The sequence below is a fragment of the Eubalaena glacialis genome, chromosome 10 (assembly GCF_028564815.1).
Source record: "Eubalaena glacialis isolate mEubGla1 chromosome 10, mEubGla1.1.hap2.+ XY, whole genome shotgun sequence".
NCBI lineage: Eukaryota > Metazoa > Chordata > Mammalia > Artiodactyla > Balaenidae > Eubalaena > Eubalaena glacialis.
Window position 1 is genome coordinate 48757488 of NC_083725.1, and position 21288 is coordinate 48778775.

Genomic DNA, 21288 nt, shown 5'->3' on the forward strand with positions numbered 1-21288 from the left:
TTGAATTCAAGATATTTTAAAATTTCCTTTGTCATTTTTTTGTCTGACCTATAGGTTATTTAGATGTGTTATTTAATTTTCTAATATTTGAAATATTTTCAGAAAACATTTTTTAGATTTCTAATTTAATTCCATTGAAGGATCAAATAAAATAATTTTAAATCAGTAAGACTTCCATTCTTTTTTATCAATTTAGATGATTTATAGAAATGTGTTTTATGCCTCAGAATATAGCTTTCCTTGGTGAGTATTTCGTGTCCACTCAAAAGAATGCTCTTTCTGCTGTTGTTAGGGGGACTGTTCCATAAATGTTAATTAGGTCAAATTAGTTGATAACATTTTCCAGTCTTTTTACTTTTCCTAATTTTCTGTTTGTTCTATTAATTATTGAGAAAGGAGTGTTGAAGTCTCCAACTCAAATTGTGAATGTGTCTCTTATCAGTTCTACCAGTTCTTGCTTCATGTATTCTGAAGCTTGTTTTCACATGCATACAAATTTAGGATTGTTATGACTCAATGACAAATTGACACCTTAACACTCTAAAATATTCTTCGTAATCACCCTATATTTCTTTTTCTGAACTACTTTGACTGAGAGTAGGAAATAGTTACACAGCTTTCTTTCTTTTTTTTTTTAAATTTACTCTTTTTATTTATTTATTTATGTTTGGCTGTGTTGGGTCTTCATTGCTGCACGCAGGCTTTCTCTAGCTGTGGCGAGCAGGGGCTACTCTTCGTTGCGGTGCGCAGGCTTCTCATTGTGGCGGCTTCTCTTGTTGCGGAGCATGGGCTCTAGGCGCACAGGCTTCAGTAGTTGTGGCACGCAGGCTCAGTAGTTGTGGCTCACAGTCTTAATTGCTCCACGGCACGTGAGATCTTCCGGACCAGGGCTCAAACCCTTGTCCCCTGCATTGGCAGGCATATTCTTAACCACTGCACCACCAGAGAAGCCCCTACATAAGCTTTCTTATGTTTAGTGTTTTTATGGTATTTTTTTTTTCATCCTTTTACTTTTAAACTGTTTTATACTTGAGATGGGTTTCTTGTAACAGTATTTAGTTGGGGCTTGCTTTTTAATCCACTATAACAATCTCTGCTTTACAGTTAACTTATTTAATATAATTATTAATTTTAATGTAGCTATCAATAGGTCTGGATTTAAATCTATTTGTTTTCTATTTGTTCTATTTTTTCTTGCTTTTTTTTTGGATTAAGTAATAATTTTTTATGACTCCTTTCTAACTGCACTTATAACTTTCCTAGCCAAATCTCTTTGTTTCATTTATTTTTTTGTCTACTTATTTAATTTTGGTGGTTGCTCTATGGTTTACAAGATACATCTCCATATTACTAGAGTCTACATTTAAATAATCTTATACTACTTCATGTATAGTCTGAGACCCTTACGGCAGTGTGCTTCCACTTTCACTGCCCCTTTCCTTTGTGCTGTTTTTGTCATACAGTTTACACGTGTTATAAATTCAATAATTTATTATTATCACTTCTATTTAAACAGTTCTTTTCAAGAAATTTTAAAATGGGAAGAAATATCATATATTTACTCACAAATCTACCATTTCCAGTGCTCTTCATTCTTTTGTGAAGGTCAAAATTAGCATCTAATATCAGTTTCTTTCTGCTTGAAGAACTTCTTTTAATGTTTCTTGTAATGCATATCTGTTGGTAATAAATCCTTTTAGGTTCTGATTATCTGAAAAATTCTTTATTTTTGAAAGATATTTTCCCTAGGAATAGATTTTTAAGTTGGCAGTTTATTTTCCTTCAAAACTTTAAAAATGTTGCTCGTTTGTCTTCTAGCTTGCATAGTGGCTCATGCTTTTTGTTCCTCTTTATGTAATGTGTCTCTTTGTCTGGGTGCTTTTAAAATTTTCTTTTTATGGCTGGTTTTCAGCAATTTGATCATGATTGCTTTGGTATAATTTTGTTTATTTTTATTTTGTTTGGGATTCATTGAGCTTCTTGGATTTATAGTTTTCATCAGATTTGGAATACATTTGAGCATGATTCCTACAAATATGTTTTTGAATCACATGCATATTATCTGCTTGATATTGTCCCACGGATCATAAATACTGTTTATTTTCTTTCTGTGCTTCATTTTGGATTACTTTTTGCTATGATTTCAGGTTTGCTGATTGTTTCTTCTTCAGTGCCTAATCTGTGAATCCCTCTCAATGGATTTTTAATTTTGTATATTTCCAAAAATTTTATTTGGATCATTTGTTTTATCTTTCATTTGTCTCTTCATTATGTTCATGTCTCCTTTATTTTCTTCAACATGTGAAGTTTACTTGTAATACCTATGTCCTTGTCTGCTCATCTTAACGCCTCTGTCTTTTTTGGTGTCTATTTCTATTGAGTAACTCTTCTCCTGATTATATGTTATATATTCCTGCCTTTCCTGCATTCCTGGCAAATTTTTATTATGAATTTTACACTGTTTGGTGGAGATTTTTTTGCATTCTTTTGAATAGTGTTGGATTTTCTTCTGGCACCCTGATAAGTTAGTTTAAATCAATTTGATTCTTTTGAGACTTGACTTTATGCTTTATTTATTGCCTTTTCAAAGCAGCTTTTAGCCTGGGGATAGTGTAACTCCTATACTAAGGTAATGTCCTTGTAAGGATTCTATTCATTGATATCTTTCCATTCTTTCTGGTGGAAACACAGACTCTTCTCAGCTTTGTATGAGGAATTTTCAACCCCCTGCTTTGTGGCAATTCTTTTCTTGTGGGTTTCTTCTCATGTCTGTGCAGATAAGTGCTCAGCTAAAGGTTCAAGCTAAAGGTTCTGCAGATCTCCAGAGCTCTCTCTTTCTCTCCCCTCTCTGACACTGCAGCTTCTTCCTCTATCATAGCTGCTATTCAAATGTGGGTTTCTTTCTTCTCAACTACTTGGGTCCTCTAGGCTCGGGGTTCTTCCTTCCTTGAACTATAGCCTACAAATTGCCTCCAGTAGTAAGCTGGGGATTTGTCAGGCTTACCTCATTTGTTTTACTCTTCTCAGGGACCACAGTCTTCCACTGCTTTTTGACCAATGTCTGAAAGCCATTGTTTTATGTATTTTGTCTGAATGGCCTGCTGCCTATGGTTTATGGATATTTGTTTTGAGGTTCACATATTAGTCTCTGTTCAAAGTTGTTTTATCCTGAAAGCCCCAAATGTATCTTTACTATTCACTTATTCTTTACATTATTGCTGAAAAACTAGGCCCTGGGGAAATGGAAAAGGCCCTGGGGAAATGGATGAGTGAGACACAGTTACTATCCCAGAGAGCCACCTGAGCATGTGGGAAACAAACTTTTAAAATAATAATTTGGCTATATGGCTACAATGTGCACATGCCTGCTATTATAAGATGAATAAAGTGTCATGGGAAACCAGAGGGAGAAGAAATTAATCATAACTGGAATGGGTTAGGAGCAGGGAGGAATAGGTAGACTTCACTTAGGAGGTGACTCAACTGTGGTGCAGTTCAACAATCTATGTCCCATAAAAACTAAAAAGGAGCAAGACAATTTTCTGAGATACAGGTTATAACTCTGTTGGCATTCTTAGTGAACTTAACAAACTTGAACACTTAAAATTCATATGATAATAATAAATGGGTTTAACCTCACTACATACTTGAAGATGGGAGAACAAAAAAGCTGAGAGATGAAGTATTGTGGAAAAATTTAAAACTACATTTCAATGGTAATTAATAATTTTTGTTTGTTCACCCTTCACATGAGTATTCCATTTAATCTTTACAACAGCTCTATGAAATAGCGCCATTATTATCAGATTTCTTTTGCAGATGAAGAAACTGAGGTATAGACAGGTTAAGTAAACTGCCATAAGCCATGTATACTACATGGTAGAACAAGGATTCAAGCTGAGGATGTCAGGCACTAGAGTTGTGTTCTTAACTAGTACGCTAGCTGTTTTTGCTCTCCAAATTCAATAGCTGTTCATATCTTCTCTCACAGAAATCTGATAAAAATTCTTTAAAGTAATAAACCCAAATATATTTTAAATATTTAGCCATGCAAGTACCTATTATATGAGTTCTATGAATAATCTTATTCGTTTATACTTTATGGAGTAGATTTCCTTTTAGAAAGATATTTGGAAACCAGATGCAGATAGGATACATGAGCAATCAAAGAAATTAAAATAGGATCAGAATGATACACTACTTTTCCATTTGCCAAACTGATAAATATCAAAAACAGTATTGGTAACTAAAGTTAGAAGGGTGGAAAGGTATGAAGAGATACTTTTCATGTATTCATGGTGAGATTGATAATTGATAATTTTTTGAGGGTAATTTGGAAATATATGACAAAACCTTAAGATTTAATTTCCTTTGATACAGTAATTTTGTAACAGAGAAGAACAAGCCTAATTCCATTGTGCTCTGTTGCCTCTGCTTAGTCATGCTGGCCTTGAACCTTTCTAAAGGAATGTTGCCTATAGCCTGAAATATACGTAATAACCCTTTCTCAAGTCTCTGCATCCCAGGCTTGACATTTAAAGGCCTAATACTTTTCATTCATAAAGAGATAAAAGGTTGCTTAACAGAGAATAACATTTATTTTGTTGGAGGTTTACAGGAACATTTGACCAGACCCACGTGGGCTGGACAGCTGCAAGAACAAAGGATTATCGTGTCCCCTCCAGGGTCTGCAGGGTCTGATGGGCACCAAGAAGTCTGCCACAACCAGCCATACCCCTCCCCTTTTTATAAAAGAAGCCTGAATTCTAACTCATTTAAGATACGCTAGTCTGCCATCTTCTCAGTCTGGAGACTATCTGAATAAAGTTGCTATTCCTTGCCCCAACACCTTGCCTCTCCATTTATTGGCCTGTCATGTGATGAGCAGTACGAGCTGGGACTTGGTAACAATTTATGTCCTAGGAATATGCCTGGAAGAAAAGATCATAAATGCAAACAAAGAATAATAAACTACAAAATTCATAATAGTGTTATTTAAAACAGTGAACAGTTATAAATTTTTTAAAAAATATTAAGACTAAAAATATTGGTTAAATTAACTATTATACAGTAATTCTTTTTGAATCTTATATAGTGAAAATTATATAATAATACAGTAAAGGGCATACTTTCAATTTCATACAGATACACACATGTTAGTAGCCATCAATGAATCATAAAATTGTATGTGACATGTTTTTATTTGTTTTCTCTTGTATTTTCTAAAACTATAACCATAAATGTTAATTCTTTTTACAACCAGAAACACACAGAGACAAAATAAAAATAAGTAAATCCAGCATCTAAATTCAGACTGAAAGAAAATTTTTGAACTTAGAAGGGTATGACTTTCAAGAAAAATCAAGGGGAGAATTATGCAATATTCTGCTTAATTTTATCAGTTTTCAGGATTACATGGTTAATTCTGATATATTTCCCTTCCCTCTTAGTATCATAATTATTAGATACCTGAATTTTCTCAATAACTTGCCCAGTGTCTTTATATCTCTGTGAATGTGTATGTGTAGATGGTTAAGCAGCTTGATTTAAACAATTCAATCACATGGAAGTCTTATCTCCACAATTCTAACTATTCAGATATTTGTATATCTGTTGATACTGAATGATGAAGCTTTCTAATTCTGATGATTCCCTTTTGCCCACTCTACACATCCCAGTTGGGAACTTTCCACTTCAGGCATCTGGGGAAAGAGGGCTGTGGCAGAACCTCGGAGAACAAAAGAGTCATTTCTCAGCTTTTGAATTCAAAATAGGATTTTGTTGAGTTGTGACTTGCCTTACTGTGTAAAATAAGCTGGATGCTTTGCAGAGAATGCTATCAATATTCAAAGAGCTATTAATTTTCAGTGCTTCCTTTGGGTGTGTAACTTGATATACATCAATTAACTTGAAAGGAAGAATCATCTCTATTTACTAATCTAGGAAAGTGAGGCTTAAAAAAGTTAAGCAACAAGTCATGAAGGCTCATTTTAAGCATAATCACTATGCTCTTATGAAAGTATTGACTTTTTTATATTTAAGAAATTTTATGAAATTATTGACTTTTTTATATTTAAGTTTTCAAAACATATGATATTCTTTAATTTCATTGGTTCTTCAATTGTCCAGTCCATAGTTTTCTAAGGATAACCAAAAATTGAGCCAAAGATATATCTTTAGCTTTCATTTCTAAACAAAGTTTTATACATTTTGAAATATATCAAATCCCCAGAGGGCTATTGTTTAAAAATTATGGATTGACAAATTATGGACCTGGAGCTTTCTTTGTGAATGTTTTTGAAAATGAATTCAATTTGTTTAATGGAAATAGGGTTATTCAGATGTTCTGCTCCATTTTATGTCAGTTTGGTAGATTGTATTATGTAATAATATGCTCATTTCATCTATATTGTCAAATTTATTGACTTTAAACTCTTCAGAATAGTCCTTTAATTTCCTTTTAATGTGTGAATAATCTGTAGTGATGTACTTTCATTCATTTCTGCTATTAATGAATTGTATTTTCTATTTTTTTGTTAGTCTTGCTGGAGGCTTATTAATTGTATTAATTTCTTTTGGCTTTGCTAATTTTCTTCATTGTTAAACTATTTCTTATTTCATTGATTTATGCTGTTATCTTTATTATTTACTTTCTCCCCTAGCTTTTAGTTTAATTTGCTCTTCTTTTCCTACTTTTGTCAGATGGGATCATAAAGCATTAATAAGGAAAGAAAAAGAAAAAAGAGAAGGCAAAGAAAGAGATTACTAAGGGAGAAGTGCAATTGTTTCTATTCACAGAAGATATGATTGTTCACATAGAAATTCCTATGTAAAAAAAAAAAGAATAAAAAAAGTCTAAAAGAACAAATAAATGTGCTAAAATATACATAAAAAGCTTAGAAAATAAAATTGATGAAATCTTCCAGGAAATAAATATAAAGGTAAAAAATATTGGAAACTATGTGAGAAAAGAAAAATAAAAAGATCAGTTCAGGAGGTCTTTCAGCTATCTGTAGTTTGAAGAAGAGAGAATAAGGAAAGTAGAAAAGATATTATCAAGGAAATAATACAAACAAACAAACAAAAGTCCAAGAACTGATGTGTGTAAGGTTCTACTGAATGCCCAGCACTCTTACAAGATAACTGAAAAGATATTTAAAAAGCAAATATATATATTCAATTAGATTTTTAATACTTTTCTACTTTTCCAATTAATTTTAAAGAGTTTATATATGTGTGTGATATTTTAAAAAGCATATTTATATACACACAAAGATAGTTGATTTTTAAATTTTTTTTGCTCTTCCAGTTAACTTGAAAGAGTATATATGTGTATTTATGTGTCTATTAAAAAACAATATTTATTGCTTGATGAAAGACCAGACAAATTCAGGAGAAAACTTGTTAATCAGAGAATAGAAAGAGGGAACATACTAATGCTTATTGAGCAAGAGGAACTTTTCATATATATATACACATATATATGTATATATATTTTATTTTACCTTCTCAAAAACTCTGCGAGGCAGGTATTATTATCATCATTTTAGAAACATTAACACATATATAGTTAATAATCTCCTGGGAGCTTAAATTCAGGTCTATATGATTCCAAACCACTTTCTTGTCCTACTTTAGCAAAAGCCAAGACTTGAGAAGTGCCTTTAAGAATGGTTAGAAGTAAGTACTATTTAAGTAATTGAGGATATTATTTAGCATAACTTAAGCTATTTCATATATAAGAGGAAAAAGGGAATTTCTTTCAGTCATCCATTTATTTAACAAATACTTATTGAATTTCTACTTGATGCCAGGCAAAGAGATGATAGGATTCAACTCTGCTCAAGACACAGCCCTTGCACCTAGGGTGCTTCCAGCACTGGGGGTTAGGGAGAGAGAAACCAGGCCGTGGGAGGACAGTGTGGTAAGTATTGTGATTGAGGGAGTATGTGTACAGAAGTGCACCCAGGACAGATACCTAAAGGAAGCCTTCGAGAACAACTCGCTAATACAGGAAGGATGAGTATGTGTTAGCCAGATGAGTGGAGGTGAGGAGCAGAGGTGGGGGGTGGAGAAGGGGGTGGGTGATGAAAGTATTCTAGGCAGAGGTATCTAGCTGCTTGGAGGTAACTGATTTGCAGAAGTGCCAAACGGCCTGACATGTTGCCTAATACTTGTTGGAACATGGGTGGGTAGGCAGAGAAGCAGTTAGTGGATGGAAGAATAATTGGGGAACATAATCCAGTAATTACTGTAGGAGCATGAGATGAGAGTTATTGACCCAGAAATTCCCTGTAAAAGGGCTTTCTCTGTCTTTTCAATTCCCGGAGAAAGATTGTGCTGATGTCAGAGGGAAAATGTGTGCTTTTATCCCTCATATCTAAGTAGGTCAGTATTTGCTAACACTCAAGGAGTCTGCATTATTTCCTCGTCGGCTAGAACATTGTGCTAATGAGGAGTGGGTCATAGGTTTAATCCCCTTATGGGCCTCTTAGCTTTGCTCTGTTCTGTAGCCATGGACAGCACCCCTCACCCCAGGCTGTGCTTTCTCAAATGCCAGGCGCTGGCAGGAGAAGCCTGGTAAGACCTTTTGGAGAGATTAGAGAAAACTCATCACCACTCAGGGCCTCAGAGGGGGCACAGCTTCCAGTGAATATTCCACTGACAGTGCATAATCAATGTAACTGTGGTTTTCTAAGAATGTGGAAAGCATTTAGTGTTACTCCCACTAAATCTCTAACCTCAGCTCCTGTGGAAAATTTGCAGCTAAAGAGCTGCAATCAGCTAATATTCTCCTCTTCTCTTCCCTCTTCAGAGTAAACTAAGAATATTTGTTAAACATCTAGTGAATTGGGGGTCCTATGATGTTGTAACAAGAGGACCAAAGATATAATCCCTCATGCATAGAAGTTTAAGCTTAAATACCACTAGATTTATTCAGCAATGACTTTACGGTACAATCCATAGATCCAGATCTGTGCCAGGCACCTAGGAGAAAAGATGCACTAATTAATGTTTATTGAATATGTCTTGTGTGCCAAGCATGTAGCTAAGTACTTTACAATGATTATTTCATTTAGTGCTCAAAAATAGCATGTCAAAACTCAAGCGGGTTAAGTCCTCCCCCACCTGTTACCTTCCTCCTTCTTGGGAGAGGAGGTGATAAATACGAAAATGTGTGGCCTTAGAAAAAAACAACTATGGTTAGAAATTCTCTCAGAAGAAATTTCCAGGCAGAGAGGTCTGAATAATTACAACTATAACTAATACTTATTGTATACTTTCTAAGTGATAGGCATTTTTCTGAGCACTTCATATCATTCAAACCCTTAAATCCTCAACCCCAATTCTATGAAGATAGGTTCTATTATTATTGATGTTTTGTATATGAAGAAATTGACGCAAAGAAGGACAAAGAAATAAACCTGTCCAAGTTCACATAAGAATTAAGTGACTTCTTCTCAGTGTCAGGTTATAACCCAGGCATTACCTTAGTTATACTGAGCATGTTTTATTGTGCTGATTTCCCATTTACATATATTCTTCGGTGATGTATCTATTCAAATCGTTTTTCCCTTCTTACTATTGAGTTGTAGAGGTTTTTTAAAGGAAATTTTTATTCTGGATATAATTAATTTATCAGAAAAATAATTTCCAGATATTTTTTCCAAGTTTTTTTAGTGTCCTTGAAAGGCAAAACTTTTAACCTTTGTTGAAGGCCAATTAATCAAATTTTTCTTTTATTGTTCATGCTTTTCTTTGTGGCCTAGCTAAGAAATCTGTCTATATCAAGATCACAAAGATTTCCTTTTATTTTTCTTCTTGGAATTTTATAGTGTTTGGTCTTATGTTTAGGTCTGTGTTTCATTTTGAGTTAATTTTGTATAAGATGTGAGAAAAAGGTTAAAGTTCTTTTTGTCCCATATAGATATCCAGTTTTTCCAGCACCATGTGTTAGAAAGACTGTCCTTTCCCCATTGAATTACCTTGGCAGCTTTGTTGACAGTCGATTGACCATAACTTCTGTTAGTAATATTTTATAATTTTTGGTATATTCCTCTTTCATATTTTAATTTATCTGTAAATATTTCTCAAGTGTGTGGGATAACATTTTTCTTTCAGTTGCCAAATAATTTTTTTGCTAGGATATAGAAACACAATGGATTTTTCTTCACCGTGACCACCTTCAAATTGCTTGGCATCTCTATTGAAAAACAATTGCCAAGGCAAAAAAAAAAAAAAATCACTTGCCAATATATATGTGAGTCTAGATCTGAATTCTCCATTCTGTTCCATTAATCAAAATGTCTATTCTTACACCAGTACCAAACTGCCTTGATTGTTAGAGTTTTATAGTAAATTTTGAAATCAGGTTGGGTAAGACTTCAAACTTTGTTCCCTTTAAAAAAAATTGCTTTGGTTATTCTAGACCGTTTGTTTTTCCACATAAAGTTTAGATCAGTATGCAAATTTCTGCAACAGATCCTTGCTGAAATATTTTGACTGGAATTGCCTTGAATCTATATATCATGTAGGCCAGAATTGTCTTTTTTAATAATCCATTGTCTGATTTGCCTCCATTTATTTGGATGTATTTTCTTATTATTCTTCTAACTTCTGTAGGACCTGTGATGATAATGCCATTTGGATTCCTGATACTGGCAATGTGTGTTCTTTTTCTTTCCTTTTCTTCTCTTTTCTTTCTTTTCCTTCCTTCCTTCTTTCTCTCTTTCCCTCCCTCTCTCCTTCCTCCCTTCCTCCTTTCCTCACTTTATCCCTTCCTTCTTTCCTTCCTTCTTTCCTTCCTTCCATCTATCTAGCTAGATGTTTGACAATTTTACTGATGTTTTAACAGAACAGCTTCTGACATTGTAAATTTTCTGTAATGTCTGTTTCTATTTTATTGATTTCTACTCTTATCTTTCTTTTCTTCTATTTATTTTGCTCTTTTCTTCTAGCTTCCTAGGGTAAAAACTTGGTTCATTGATTTTATTTTACTTTTTTATTAATTTGTATTGGGGTATAATTGATTTACAATGTTGTATTAGTTTCAGGTGTACAGCAAAGTGAATCTGTCATATGTATACATATATCAACTCTTTTTCTTTTTTTTTAGATTCATTTTCCATATAGGCCGCTACAGAATATTGAGTAGAGTTCTCTATGCTATACAGTAGGTCCTTATTAGTTATCTATTTTATATATAGTAGTGTGTATGTATCAAACCAATCTTCCAATTTATCCCTCCCCCCTTACCCCCCAGTAATCATAAGTTTATTTTTTACATCTGTAACTCTGTTTCTGTTTTGTAGATAAGTTCATTTGTAGTCTTTTTTTAGATTCCACATATAAGCAATATCATATGATATGTGTCTTTCTTTATCTGACTTACTTCACTCAGTATGAGAATCTCTAGGTCCATCCAAGTTGCTGCAAATGGCATTATTTTGTTCTTTTCTTATGGCTGACAAATATTCCATTGTATATATGTACCACACCTTCTTTATCCATGTACCACATATTCTTTATCCATTCCTCCATTGACGGACATTTAGGTTGCTTCCATGTTCTGGCTATTGTAAATAGTGCTGCAATGAATATTGAGGTGCATGTATCTTTTCGAATTAGGGATTTCTCTGAATATATGCCCAGGAGTGGGATTACTGGATCTTACGGAAGTTTTACTTTCAGTTTTTAAAGGAACCTCCATACTGTTTACCATAGTGGCTGTACCAGTTTGCATTCCCACCAACAGTGTAGGAGAGTTCCCTTTTCTCCACACCCTCTCCAGCATTTATTGTTTGTAGATTTTTTGATGATGGCCATTCTGACCAGTGTGAGGTTATATCTCATTGTAGTTTTGATTTGCATTTCTCTAATAATTAGTGATGTTGAGCATCTATTCATGTGCTTTTTAACCATCTGTATGTCTTCTTTGGAGAAATGTCTATTTAGATCTTCCACCCCTTTTTTGATAGTGGTTTTTTTTTTTTTTTTTTGAACTACATGAGCTGCTTGTATATTTTGGAGATTAATACCTTGTCAGTTGCTTCATTTGCAAATATTTTTCTCCCATTTTGAGGGTTGTCTTTTCGTCTTGTTTAAGGTTTCCTTTGCTGTGCAAAAGCTTTTAAGTTTCATTAGGTCCCATTTGTTTATTTTTGTTTTTATTTTCATTACTCTAGGAGGTGGATCGAAAAAGATCTTGCTGTGATTTATGTCACAGAGTGTTCTGCCTATGTTTTCTTCTAAAAGTTATATAGTATCTGGCCTTACATTTAAGTCTTTAATCCATTTTGAGTTTATTTTTGTTCATGGTGTTAGGCAGTGTTCTAGTTTCATTCTTTTACATGTAGCTGTCCAGTTTTCCCAGCACCACTTACTCCAGAGACAGTCTTTCCTCCATTGTATATTCTTGTCTCCTCTGTCATAGATTAGGTGACCATAAGTGCATGGGCTTATCTTTGGACTTTCTATCCTGTACCATTGGTCTGTATGTCTGTTTTTATGCCAGTACCATACTATTTTGATGACTGTAGCTTTGTAGTACAGTAAGTCCCCTACATATGAACCTTCAAGTTACAAACTTTCAAAGATACAAACATAAATTCGCATGTCCAATCACATAAGTTAGTTCACATGTCTGACATGAACTACTGTACTTTTCAAGGTACTGTACTATAACATTAAAATGTTTTCTTTATTTAAAAAAATTTTTTAACATCTTTATTGGAGTATAATTGCTTTACAGTGTTGTATTAGTTTCTGCTGTATAACAAAGTGAATCAGCTATATGCATACGTATAACCCCATATACCCTTCCTCTTGCATTTCCCTCCCACCTTCCTTATCTCACCCCTCCAGGTGTTCTCAAAGGACCGAGCTGATCTCCCTGTGCCATGCAGCTTCTTCCCACCAGCTATCTATTTTACATTTGGTAGTGTATATATGTCAGTGTTACTCTCTCACTTCGTCCCAGCTAACACTTCCCCCTCCCCATGTCCTCAAGTCCACTGCCTACATCTATGTCTTTTTGCCTGTCCTGTCCCTAGGTTCATCAGAATCATTTCTTTTTTTTGGCAGAAACAGAAGATTTTTATTTTATTTTTTTAGCATCTTTATTAGAGTATAATTGCTTTACAATGGTGTGTTAGTTTCCTCTGTATAACAAAATGAATCAGTTATACATATACATATGTCCCCATATCTCCTACCTTTGCATCTCCCTCCCATCCTCCCTATTCCACCCCTCTAGTTGGACACAAAGCACCAAGCTGATCGCCCTGTGCTATGCAGCTGCTTCTCACTAGCCATCTATTTTACATTTGATAGTGTATATATGTCCATGCCACTCTCTTACTTCATCCCAGCTTACCCTTCCCCATCCCCGTGTCCTCAAGTCCATTCTCTATGTCTGTGTCTTTATTCCTGTCCTGCCCCTAGATTCCGCAGAACAATTTTTTTTCTTTTTTTTGGATTCCATATATATGTGCTAAAAATATGGTATTTATTTTTCTCTTTCTGACTTACTTCACTCTGTATGACAGACTCTAGGTCCATCCACCTCACTACAAATAACTCAATTTTGTTTCTTTTTATGGCTGAGTAATATTCAATTGTATATTTGTGCCACATCTTCTTTAACCATTCATCTATTGAAGGACACTTAGGTTGCTTCCATGTCCTGGCTATTGTAAATAGTGCTGCAATGAACATTGTGGTACATGACACTTCTTGAATTATGGTTTTCTCAGGGTATATGCCCAGTAGTGGGATTGCTGGGTCATATGGTAGTTCTATTTTCAGTTTTTTGTGGAACCTCCATAATGCTGTCCATAGTGGCTGTATCAATTTCCATTCCCACCAACAGTGCAAGAGGGTTCCCTTTTCTCCACACCTCTCCAGCATTTATTGTTTGTAGTTTTTTTCAGGATGGTCATTCTGACCGTTGTGAGGTGATACCTCATTGTCGTTTTGATTTGCATTTCTCTAATAATTAATGATGTTGAGCATCCTTTCATGTGTTTGTTGGCCATCTTTATATCTTCTTTGGAGAAATGTCTATTTAGGTCTTCTGCCCATTTTTGGATTGGGTTATCTGTTTTTTTGATATTGAGCTGTTTGAGCTGCTTGTACCTTTTGGAGATTAATCCTTTGTCATTTGCTCCGTTTGCAAATATTTTCTCCCATTCTGAGGGTTGTCTTTTCACCTTGTTTATGGTTTCCTTTGCTGTGCAAAAGCTTTTAAGTTTCATTAGGTCCCATTTGTTTATTTTTGTTTTTATTTCCATTCCTCTAGGAGGTGGGTCAAAAAGGATCTTGCTGTGATTTATGTCATAGAATGTTCTGCCTATGTTTGCCTCTAAGAGTTTGATAGTGTCTGACCTTACATTTAGGTCTTTAATCCATTTTGAGTTTATTTTTGTTCATGGTGTTAGGAAGTGTTCTAGTTTCATTCTTTTACATGTAGCTGTCCAGTTTTCCCAGCACCACTTATTGAAGAGGCTGTCTTTTCTTCATTGTATACTGTTGTCTCCTTTAGCAAAGATAAGGTGACCATATGTCCGTGGTTTATCTCTGGGCTTTCTATCCTGTTCCATTGATCTATATTCCTGTTTTTGTGCCAGTACCATACTGTCTTGATTACTGTAGCTTTGTAGTATAGTCTGAAGTGGGAGCCGGATTCCTCCAGCTCCGTTTTTCTTTCTCAAGATTGTTTTGGCTATCTGGGGTCTTTTATGTTTCCATATAAATTGTGAAATTTTTTTTCTAGTTCTGTGAAAAATGCCATTGGTAGTTTCAAAGGTATTGCACTGAATCTGTAGATATTTTTGTGTAGTCTAGTCATTTTCACAATGTTGATTCTTCCAATCCAAAAGCATAGTATATCTCTCCATCTGTTTGTATCATCTGAGTTTATTCATCAGTGTCTTATAATTTTCTGCATAAAGGTCTTTTGTCTCCTTAAGTAGGTTTATTCCTAGCTATTTTATTCTTTTTGTTGCAATGGTAAATGGGAGTGTTTCCTTAATTTCCTTTTGGAGTTTTCATCATTAGTGTATAGGAATGCAAGAGATTTCTGTGCATTAATTTTGTATTGTGCTACTTTACTAAATTCATTGATTAGCTCTAGTAGTTTTCTGGTAGCATCTTTAGGATTCTCTATGTATAGTAGCATGTCATCTGCAAACAGTGACAGCTTTACTTCTTCTTTTCCAATTTGGCTTCCTTTTATTTCTTTTGCTTCTCTGATTGCTGTGGCTAAAACTTCCATAGCTATGTAGAATAATAGTGAGAGTGGGCAACCTTGTCTTGTTCCTGATCTTAGTGGAAATGGTTTCAGTTTTTCACTACTGAGAACGATGTTGGCTGTGGGTTTGTCATATATGGCCTTTATTATGTTGAGGTAAGTTCCCTCTACGCCTACTTTCTGGAGGGTTTTTATTATAAATGGGTGTTGAATTTTGTTGAAAGCTCTTTCTGCATCTATTGAAATTATCATACGGTTTTTATCCTTCAGTTTGTTTTTATGGTGTATCACATTGATTGGTTTGCATATATTGAAGAATCCTTGCATTCCTGGGATAAACCCCACTTGATCATGGTGTATGATCCTTTTAATGTGCTGTTGGATTCTGTTTGCTAATATTTTGTTGAGGATTTTTGCATCTATGTTCATCAGAGATATTGGCCTGTAGTTTTCTTTTTTGGTGACATCTTTGTCTAATTTGATATCAGGGTGATGGTGGCCTCGTAGAATGAGTTTGAGAGTGTTCCTCCCTCTGCTATATTTTTGAAGAGTTTGAGAAGCATAGGTGTTAGCTCTTCTCTAAATGTTTGGTAGAATTCGCCTGTGAAGCCATCTGTTCCTGGGCTTTTGTTTGTAGGAAGATTTTTAATCACAGTCTCAATTTCAGTGCTTGTGATGGTCTGTTCATATTTTCTATTTCTTCCTGGTTCAGTCTTGGAAGGTTGTGCTTTTTTTTTTTTTTTTTTTTTTTTAAATTTTATTTATTTATTTATTTATTTATTTATGGCTGTGTTGGGTCTTCGTTTCTGCGCGAGGGCTTTCTCTAGTTGTGGCAAGCGGGGGCCACTCTTCATCGCGGTGCGCGGGCCTCTCACTATCGTGGCCTCTCTTGTTGCGGAGCACAGGCTCCAGATGCGCAGGCTCAGTAATTGTGGCTCACGGGCCTAGTTGCTCCGCGGCATGTGGGATCTTCCCAGACCAGGGCTCGAACCCGTGTCCCCTGCACTGGCAGGCAGATTCTCAACCACTGCGCCACCAGGGAAGCCCAAGGTTGTGCTTTTCTAAGAATTTGTCCATTTCTTCCAGGTTGTCCATTTTATTGGCATACAGTTGCTTGTAGTAATCTCTCATGATCCTTTGTATTTCTGCAGTGTCAGCTGTTGCTTTTCCTTTTTAATTTCTAATTCTGTTGATTTGAGTCTTCCTTTTTTTCTTGGTGAGTCTGGCTAATGGTTTATCAATTTTGTTTATCTTCTCAAAGAACCAGCTTTTAGTGTTATTGGTCTTTGCTATTGTTTCCTTTATTTCTTTTTCATTTATTTCTGATCTGATCTTTATGATTTCTTCCCTTCTGCTAACTCTGGGGTTTTTTTGTTCTTCTTTCTCCAATTGCTTTAGGTGTAAGGTTAGGTTTTTTATTTGAGATGTTTCTTGTTTCTTGAGGTAAGATTGTATTGCTGTAAACTTCCCTCTTAGAGCTGCTTTTGCTGCATCCCATAGGTTTTGGGCCATCGTGTTTTCATTGTCATTTGTTTGTAGGTATTTTTTGATTTCCTCCTTGATTTCTTCAGTGATTTCTTGCTTATTAAGTAGTGTATTGTTTAGCCTCCATGTGTTTGTATTTTTTACAGATTTTTTCCTGTAATTGACATCTAGTCTCCTAGTGTTGTGATCAGAAAAGATAGCTGATACAATTTCAATTTTCTTAAATTTACCAAGGCTTGATTTGTGACCCAAGATATGATCTATCCTGGAGAATGTTCCATGAGCACTTGAGAAGAAAGTGTATTGTGTTGGTTTTGGATGGAATGTCCTATAAATATCAATTAAGTCCATCTTGTTTAATGTATCATTTAAAGCTTGTGTTTCATTATTTATTTTCATTTTGGATGATCTGTCCATTGGTGAAAGTGGGGTGTTAAAGTCCCCTACTGCGATTGTGTTACATTGTGTTACTATGATTGTGTTATCCCCTTTTATGTCTGGTAACATTTGCCTTATGTATTGAGGTGCTCCTATGTTGGGTGCATAAATATTTACAATTGTTATATCTTCTTCCTGGATTGATCCCTTGATCATTATGTAGTCTCCTTCTTTGTCTCTTGTCATTGCCTTTATTTTAAAGTCTGATATGAGAATTGCTACTCCAGCTTTCTTTTGATTTCCATTTGCATGGAATATTTTTTTCCATCCCTTCACTTTCAGTCTGTATATGTCCCTAGGTCTGAAGTGGGTCTCTTGGAGACAGCATATGTACGGGTCTTGTTTTTTCATCCATTCAGCCAGTCTATGTCTTTTGGTGGGAGCATTTAATCCATTTACATTGAAGGCAATTATCTATATATAAGCTCCTATTACCATTTTCTTAATTTTAGGGGTTTGTTTTTGTAGGTCTTTTCCTTCTCTTGTGTTTCCTGCCTAGAGAAGTTCCTGTAGCATTTGTTGTAAAGCTGGTTTGGTGGTGCTGAATTCTCTTAACTTTTGCTTATCTGTAAAGGTTTTAATTTCTCCATAGAATCTGAATGAGATCCTTGCTGGGTAGAGTAATCTTGGTTGTAGGTTTTCCCCTTTCATCACTTTAAATATGTCCTGCCAGTCCCTTCTGGGTTGCAGAGTTTCTGCTGAAAAATCAGCTGTTAACCTTATGGGGATTCCCTTGTATATTATTTGTTGCTTTTCCCTTGCTGCTTTTAATATTTTTTCGTTGTATTTAATTTTTGATAGTTTGATTAATATGTGTCTCGGCATGTTTCTCTTTGGGTTTATCCTGTATGGTACTCTCTGTGCTTCCTGGACTTGATTGACTATTTCCTTTCCCACTTTAGGGAAGTTTTCAACTATAATCTCTTCAGATATTTTCTCAGATCCTTTCTCTTTCTGTTCTTCTTCTGGGACCCCTATAATTTGAATGGTGGTGCTTTTAATGTTGTCCCAGAGGTCTCTGAGACTGTCCTCAATTCTTTTCATTCTTTTTTAAATTCTGCTCCCTGGCAGTTATTTCCACCATTTTATCTTCCAGCTCAGTTATCCATTTGTCTGCCTCAGTTATTCGGTTATTGATTTCTTCTAGAGTATTTTTAATTTCAGTAATTGTGTTGTTCATCACTATTTGTTTGCTCTTTAGTTCTTTTAGATCCTTGTTAAATGTTTCTTGTATTTTCTTCATTCTTTTTCCAAGATTTTGGATCATCTCTACTATCGTTACTCTGAATTCTTTTTCAGGTAGGTTGCCTATTTCATCTTCAGTTATTTGGTCTTGTAGGTTTTACCTTGCTCCTTCATCTGTAACATATGTTCTATCGTTTCATTTTTATTTTTTTTGATGGGTGGTGTTATATTCCTGTTTTACTGGTTGTTTGGCCTGATGTGTCTAGCACTGGAGTTTGCAGGCAGTTAAATAGAGCCTTGTCTTGGTGCTGAGTTGAGGACCTCCGGGAGGCCTCACTCCAACTGATATTCCCTGCGGTCTGAGGTTCTCTGTTAGCCCAGCAGTTTGGACTTGGAGCTCCCACCACAGGAGCTGGGCCCGACCTCGGCCTGGGAACCAAGATTCCGCAAGCTGGTTGCTGGGGTTTCCTCCTGTCCCCTTAGGTGTTCATGGTCCTCCTCCGGTGCCTGGTAGGTGCCCTAGTTGTGAGGAGATGCAAATTCCGTGTCCTCCTAGTATGCCATCTTGACTCCTGTATTTGTTTTTTTTTTAATGTATTATTTGTGTGAAAAGTATTGTAAACTATTATAGTACAGTGCTATATAGCCGACTGTGTTAGTTGGGTACCTAGGCTAACTTTTTCGGACTTAGCGAACAAATTGAACACACTCTCAGAATGGAACTCATTTGTATGTAGGGGACTTACTGTATAGTCTGAAGTCATGGAGTGTGATTGCTCCAGCTCCTTTTCCTTTCTCAAGATTGCTTTGACTATTCAGGGTCTTTTGTGTTTCCATACAAATTGTAAAAATTTTTCTTCTAATTCTGTGAAAAATGCCATTGGTAATTTGAAAGGGATTGCACTGAACCTGTAGATTGCTTTGGGTAGTATAGTTATTTTCACAATATTGATTCTTCCAATCAAACATGGTATATCTCTCCATCTTTCTCATCTTTTATTTCCTTCATCAGCATCTTATAGTTTTCTGAGTACAGGTCTTTTGCCTCCTTAGGAAGGTTTATTCCTAGGTATTTTATTCTTTTTGATGTGATAGTAAATAGGATTATTTCCTTAATCTCTCTTTCTTACCTTTCATTATTAGTGTATAGGAATGCAAGAGATTTTTGTTTATTAATTTTGTATCCTGCATCTTTACCAAATTCATTGATAAGCTCTAGTAGTTTTCTTGTGGCATCTTTAGGATTTCCTATGTATAGTATCACATCATCTGCAAACTGTGAGAGTTTTACTTTTCTTTTCCAATTTGGATTCCTTTTATTTCTTTTTCTTCTCTGATAGCCATGGCTAGGACTTCTAAAACTGTGTTGAATAAAAGTTGTGAGAGTGGACATCCTTGTCTTGTTCCTCATCTTAGAGGAAATGCTTTCAGCTTTTCAACATTGAGTATGATGCTAGCTGTAGGTTTGTCGTATATGGTCTTCATTATGTTGAGGTAGTTTCTCTCTAAGCCCACTTTCTGAAGAGTTTTTATCATAAATGGGTGTTTAACTTTGTCAAAAGCTTTTTCTGCATCTATTGAGATGATCATATGGTTTTTATTCTTCAATATGTTACTGTGGTGTATCACATTGATTGATTTGCATGTATTGAAGAATCCTTGCATCCCTGGGTTAAATCCTACTTGATCATGGTGTATGATCCTTTTAATGTGTTGTTGGATTCAGTTTGCTGGTATTTTGTTGAGTATTTTTGCATCTATCTTTATCAGTGTTATTGGCCTGCAATTTTCTGAGTTCACTGATTTTAGATATTGTATTCTAATACAAGCATTTAAAGTTATTCGTTTTCTTCCACATAGTGCTTTAACTGCATCCCACAAATTTTGATGTGTTTTATTTTTATTGCCATTCAATTAAAAATATTTGATAATTTCCCTTGTGATTTTGTCTTTGTCCTATGAATGATTTTGAACTGTATGGTTTAATTTCCAGTTATTTGGGGTTTCCTAGATGTCTTATTACTATTGCTTTCCCATTCAACTCTGTTGTAGTTTGTGATGGCTAATTTTGCATGTCAACTTGGCTACACCACCCTACCCAGATTTTGGTCAAACATCAGTCTAGACATTGCTATAAAGGTATTTTTTAGATGTTATTACCATTTAAATTAGAAAACTCTGAGTAAAGCAGATTACCCTCATAATGTGGGTAGAACTTATCTAAATATTTGAAGGTCTTGAGAGAAAAGAGGTCCCCTGAGTAAGAAGGATTCTGCCTCCAGAAAGTCTTCAAACTTGACGCTGTAACTTTAACTCTTCCCTGTTCTCCAGTCTGCTGCCTGTCCTGTAGATTCTGGATTTGCCAGCCTCCACAATCATGTGAACCAATTCCTCAAAATCTCTCTCTCTATATATAGTGAGCTAGCTAGCTAGCTAGCTACATGTATATGTATATGTTTATAGATGGGCATATATCTAGATATAGATATAGATATAGATACACACACATTCTATCAGTTTTTTTCCTCTGGAGAATTCTAATACATAAGTAGAAAACACACTCTTTTTAATTTTAATCCTTATTATATTAATTGAGATTTGTTTTATGGCCCCAAATAAGACCTATCTTGGTTAATGTACCATGTACTCCTGAAATGCTGTTTATATAAATGGTGAAATATAATTCAGCTGTTGCTTGATGTAGTGGCTTATAAATGTTAACTTGGTGGAGGTAGTTTACAGTGATGTTCACATCTTCTTGATTGTTACAGATTATTTTGTCTAGTTGGTATAAGAATTTATTTGACAGGGTGTTTACAATATCTTATTGTGATTATGTAGCTGTCTAAATCTCCTCAAATTCTTTCAAGTATTGCCTCACATATTTTGAGATTCCATTATTAGGTGTGTACTTTTTATACTTTTTGTGT